Genomic DNA, 6566 nt, shown 5'->3' on the forward strand with positions numbered 1-6566 from the left:
CCTCCCGAGCCCTATTTCTTTCCCTTTACAAACCAGAAAATGACCCCAAAAGTCAATAACTTACCCTTCGGGTCACCCAACTAGGTAACAACAATTAAAAAAAAAAAAAAAGATTCCAACTTAATGGAATATGCTTCTGATAGTCATACTCACCTACCCTGCCCTCTTATTAAAAGCTGTTAGTGCCCAGGCATCCCTCAGTCCTCAGGAAGACCACCAGTACAGAAGGAATGAAAGAACTAAAATGAAAACTCATGGAAACAAAATGCAGAGAAGACAAAGTAAAAAAAAAAAAAAAAAAAAAAATGGAGACCACATACCCCGTGAAGGACCTGAGAAGGCTTCTTCAGTTCAGTAAAACAAAGTCCACCAAACCATGAGTGTCAATTATCCTATACATACCTTAAAAATAGCAGTCCTGTTAGGCCACAGAGGAGAGCTTTGCAGCCAGTCCTGAAGATACCTGATAAAACAGGATCAGGTGAATGGGGAGGAGGTCCCCCCTATCAGTGGACTTGGAAAGGGGCAGGGAGGAGATGAGGGAGGGAGGGAGGGACTGGGAGGGAATGAGGGATTGGGACATGGCTGGGATACAGAGTTAATAAAATGTAACTGATAAGAAAAATAAATAAATAAAATTCAAAAAAAAATAGTGGTATAAATGTAACCAGTATTGTTTTAACTAAATAGCTAAACTAGACAAAAGGAAGAAGGGAGGAAGGAAAGAAAATGAGGAAGAAAAGGAAGGAGAAATTGGGGAAAGAAGCGAGGGAGTGCAGGAGAGGAGAAAAGAAAGAGGAAGAAGAGGAAAGGAATAGAGAAAGGATGCAAAAGTTCTAGGGATGGAAAACAGGACAATACAAGCTGTAGACTGTTGGGATAGACACATGAGGTGCCATCTCAGGACCTTGAGATATGGATTTTCAAATACTCTTGTCATGAGATGAGGCTTGTCTTTGTTTGAGTTTCTAATGCTGAGAAGAAACAACATGAGGAAAGCAATTTGCTTCAACATCACACTTTATCATCAAGGGAATTCAGGTTAAGAACTCAAACAGGGCAGGGACCTGAAGGCAGGGGCTGATGTAGAGGCCATAGAGAAGTGCTGCTTACTCATGACTTGCTCCTCATGGCTTGCCCAGCCTGCTTTTTCATGAAAGGCAGAACCACCAGCCCAGGGAAGACATCACCAACCATGGGCTGGGCTCTTTCCCATTGATCACTAATTGATAAAATGCCCTACAGCCTGATCTTATGGAGGCATTTTCTCAATTGAAGCTTTGTCCTCTGTGATGACTCTAGCTTGTATCAGGTTGACATAAAACTAGCCAGACAAGGCTGTAAGCCAAAGCCAAGCAGAGACCTAGGAAGTCAAGCTGGCACCATGAGAATATTGCATCTGTGGAGAAAGATGGAGAAGGAATAAGTACACATTTTGCCCACACAAGAAACATCGATCTGTATCTGGCCTATGGGAGTGAAGAGTGGATGGTTCTCTTTGAGAATAGGAAAGCTAAAGCCCTTACCTTATATAGATTTGAGTTCCTGTTTGGTTTGTGTTTTGAGACAGGGTTTCTCTGTGTAACAGAGTCCTGGCTGTCGTGGAACTTACTCTGTAGACCAGGCTGGTCTCAAACTCAAGAGATGCATCTGCCTCTGCCTCTGGAATTCTAATTACATCCTTAGAACTCATAACAGAAATAAACGCAGAACACTTTATGATACACTTGACCTTTGAAAAGTTTTTCAAACTAAGAATCAAAAGTTGGCAAACACAGCAAGTAAGATTTTTGATAGCATATGTCTATAATTTTAACACTCAAAAGCCATAACAGGAAGAATGCATTCAAAGATATCCTGTACTCATAGCAAAAATTCTCCATCAAAAAATAAAAGAAACAAGTTGGAAGGTCAGAATTCTGAGAATTCTAACTATAACTAGGAGTAATTAGGATCTCTGAGTTGGAGGCGAGCCTCGAAGTGAAAATGTGAATATATGAGTTAAAAAGCAGCTCAGGGCCCAGTATGATGGCACACATCTGTCATCTCAGCACTTAGGTGGCTGAGGTAGGAGGTTCAGGAGTTGAAGGTCAGCCTTGTCTAAAAAGTGTTGAGAGGCTTAGGATGTCTCTAGAGAGAGTGTTCAGTGCTTAAGAATACTTGTTGCTCTTACAGAGGACCTGAGTTCAGTTTCCAGCATCTGTATCAGGTGGTTTTCAGCCTCCTGTAACTTAACTTTCAGAGGACCCTCTTCTGACCTCCACTCACACTAGGCACATATGATACACATACATGCAAGCAAGCAAAACATTCATACATATGAAATAAAATAAAGATAAAGAGGCATAGCTGGGGGCGGTGTGATCCCGCCCATTCACAAATCTCTGATTGGAAAGAAGGAATAGCAGAAAACTGCCTAGAAAGTGAGTTAACACACCTGCTCTCCCTCCCTGTCTGTAACTGGCACAGAGGACCCCAGTGGGATGTGTGGAATTCTTAAGAACGGTTTGATGGAAAAGCATAGACAATTGCTGTAGACAGGATAAAAGAAACATGGAGAAGTTTGATATGACCCTTTCCCTGTGGTCAGAGTCATGTGTTGATTGACCAGGTTTCTCCCTTGTGTTTTATACAAAAATAGAATTGATAAAACATTTTTTACAAAATTAAAAAAAAGAGAGACAGAATGAATGAGCATCTAGGGGATAACTAAAGAGAGAATTAATGAATTGAGAGGTGTGGAGAAATTAGCTAGAACTAGCACCGAAAAAGAAAAAGAAAAAATATGAAAAAAAAAAGATGATGCACAAATAAGAAATCAGAACTCCATACAGAGTTCCCAAGAAAGTGGAGAAGAAACATTTGAAGTGATAATGATCAGAACTTCCTAGATTTAATGAAAATGCTAACAGTAAATACGACGTAATAAAGATCTCCAGAACTTTATCCCTCCATAGTAGCAATGGCTAAACTGGGAAAACAAACAAACAAAAAACTGGCAACAAACTTTTCAGAAATCTTATTTATAACTTATAACAACCAAGAGAAATTGTTTTGGTTTGCTTTTGTCTTTCGAGACAGAGTTTCTCTGTGTAGTTCTGTCTGTCCTGTAGACCAGACTGGACTTGAACTCAGAGATTGCCTCTGCCTCTCCTCTACCTCTCTGCTTCTCCACCTCTCCGCCTCTCCGCCTCTCCACCTCTCTGCCTCTCTCTGCCTCTGCCTCCCGAGTGCTGGGATTAAAAGTGTGTGCAACCATCTCCTGGCCAAAAGAATGTTTAATGAAGAAAGAAGCTTCCAAATCCTAGTGAGAACGCACTGGGCACAGCTGTGTGGTGGTGGTGGTGGCGCCTGTAATCCCAGCCAGGGCAGAGGTAGGAGAGTTTCTGGGTCCCAGGACAGTCAGGACTATGAAACAGGGCTAAGAAATCCTGTCTTAAAAAACCAGGGGAGAAAAAGAGAATTTATGTTCAAATCCATATAACTAGGAAATGACCAAAATATGAAGCAATTGCCACCAGATGTGGTGACATAGGCCTCTAATTCTAAGACTTGGTAGGTTTTGACAAGATAATTAAGAGTTCAAAGATAAAAAAAGATTAAAAAAAAAAAAAGTTCAAAGACAAGCCAGGCATTGGTGGTACATGCCTGAAATCCCATTGCTCAGGGAGGCTGAGGCAGGTGGATCTCTGTGATTTAGAGGCCAGTCTGGTCTGTAAAACCTAGTCCAGAACAGTCTCAAGAAAAACAAAACAAAAAACAAACAAACAAACAAAAACAACAAGACAGCCTTGGGTACACAAACAAGTTTGAGGGCAGCCTAGACTACACTGTTACTGATGGGGGAGGTCTGGCCAAGATGTTTTTAGGTTCTTGCCTGTTATTCAAGCCCACAGATATTGGGAAGTAAGGAGCAATCTCTACTCAAAGAGAGACCGTTGAACAGGTAGTCACACTTTCAAGACTGACAGCAGCTACGTGAATAGAGGTAATCAAGGGCCCCAGTTATCGCTGGGGGTTTCTCCCAGTTATTGTTTGAAACTTCCTTTATGGGGTTCAAGTGAAGGAGGAGTTTGGTTACAAAGGGTGTGATTTGAGTGGTTCTCTATTTTGACTAGGCTTGGATTATGTAAGCACTTACAGGGCATACCCCTTCCCATAATGCATCTGATTTTTTGTTTACTAGGAAAAAATATAACTTATAGAAAAACTTGTTCAAATAAACAGAAAGATGAGTAACTACAGAAAAAGAGGAATTATCCACTTTTTTTTTTTCATTTGGTAACCTATTTGTTGCATTTAAGTCTTGATCTGTTTGAGTGACTTGGGGGTGCACCATGAAACAAGGTTTCTGCCTTATTCATTAGCTAAATAATTTTTCAACATTATAACTCTGATATTCATTCACTGAATTCTTTTTTTCAATAATTTGAAATGTAAATCTTGTCAAATGCTAAAAACAAAATACCACAGGTAAGATTCATTTCTAATCTTTATGTTCATTCCATTAGTATTGTTTTCTTTTTTTTCTCTCTTTTTTTAAGATTGTATGATATATTATACCTTCTACTTGGAATTACATCTTGAAATCAGATAAAAGTAAACATATACCTTCCTTGGTTTGAAAATAGAGACCTAAATATTCAATAAAACATGAGCACATCAGATCAAGCAGTATATCAGAGATCAGTATATCACAGTGTATATATCACAGTAAATTGGCACCTATGTCAGGGATGAAAATATGTTTTTTTTTTCTCCAAATTCCATTAATACACTTTTACTTTATTGTATTTACAGCAAAAAATATTGTAAGCTTCAGGAAAACTACTTGTTAATGATCAATAATATTATTTTTAAAAAACTTAATAAACTAGGCATAAAGGACACATCTGCTCTTTTTTTAATTTTAATTTTTATTAATTACACTTTATTCACTTTGTATCCTCCCAAAAACCTCTCCCTCCTCCCCACCCATTCTCACCCTCCTTCCCCCTTCTCCACACATGCCCCTTCCCAACTCCACTGAGAGGGGAGGTCTTCTTCCCCTTCCTTCTGATCCTAGTCTATCAGGTCTCATCAGGACTGGCTGCATTGTCTTCCTCTGTGGCCTGGTAAGGCTGCTCCCCCCTCAATGGGAGGTGATCAAAGATCAGGCGAATCAGTTCATGTCAGTGACAGTTCCTGCTCCCATTACTATGGAACCCACTTGGACACTGAACTGTCATGGGCTACATCTGTGCAGGGGTTCTAAGTTATCTCCATCAATGGTCCTTGGTTGGATTATCAGTCTCAGATACTGTGCCCAGACTTTTTTGTTTTGTTGCTCTTTTTGTGGAGTTCCTGTCCTCTCCAGGTCTTACTATTTCCCATTTATTTCATAAGATTCCCTGCGCTCTGCCCAAAGGTTGGCCATCAGTCTCAGCATCTGCTTTGATACACTGCAGGGTAGAGCCTTTCAGAGGCCCTTTGTGGCAGGCTCCTGTCCTGTTCCCTGTTTTCTCCTTCTTCTGATGTCCACCCTCTTTGCCTTTCTGAATGGGGATTGAGCATTTTAGCCGGCATCCTACATCTTGATTAGTTTCTTTAGGTGTACAGATTTTAGTAGGTTTATCCTATATTATATTCCTAATATCCACTTATGAGTGAGTATATACCCAGTGTGTCTTTCTGCTTCTGGGATACCTCACTCAGGATCATCTTTTCCAGTTCCCACCATTTATCCACAATAAATACATAGAAGTTTGATTGGTTTTATTCTATGTTGGGAGAAGAAAGTTTGTATGTGGTAAGAAAAGACCAAATCTCCAGGGAACAAAAAGGAAAAAAAAAATTGATGAAAAAATGCAATCAGGGAAGGTGGTCCAGGGGGGTAAAGGCAAAGTGAAGAGGAAGCTGCAAGGCTCACAGGGTTATTAAGACAGGTTAGAAGAGCCTCCTGCTAGCAATACTGTTTATGGAAGTTTCAGAGGGCAGGGTGCAAAAATAATGTTGGGCGGTACCTAACAGACTTACCATGAAGTGGCCTGTTTACATGATTATTGGTGAGAGCCACATCCCTAATTTTGTAGACAAGAGGTTATCTTGTGACTCCTGAGGCTGAGCGGTTGTTTGGACCTCGCATGCCACTCACAAAGGCCAGCCGGGTATCACTGGTTGATCTGCTTGGCCGGGAGCATATTTGCTTTTATATCTCTTATTTTAAACTATCGAGAAAGGAAGGCATTTTGAAATGGTATACATGGTGAAAACTGTGCTGCTCTTTGGGTGGATGAGGCACAGCTAAGACTAGCTTATCTCTCCCACTTTCAGGAAATCTTCAACAATCTGTTCAGCGGCGTGTTCCTCGTAGGTGGCATGATCTTTGCTATCAAGGCTAAACGCACAGTGCCAATGTCCTATGTAACCGCTGTGGTGAGTTGTGTCTGGTGAGCTGTAGATTTTCTCAAATCACTGTCACACAAATCCTAGGGTCAGGAGCTGGGTCTGCAGAGGGCTTGCCTAGCTTGATCTATGGTGCTGAAAAAAAAAAAAAAACAAAAAAACTACTGTAGTGCCTCATGCCT

Source organism: Psammomys obesus, unplaced genomic scaffold (assembly GCF_907164565.1).
Source record: "Psammomys obesus unplaced genomic scaffold, mPsaObe1.curated_primary_1811, whole genome shotgun sequence".
NCBI classification, from domain to species: Eukaryota; Metazoa; Chordata; class Mammalia; order Rodentia; family Muridae; genus Psammomys; species Psammomys obesus.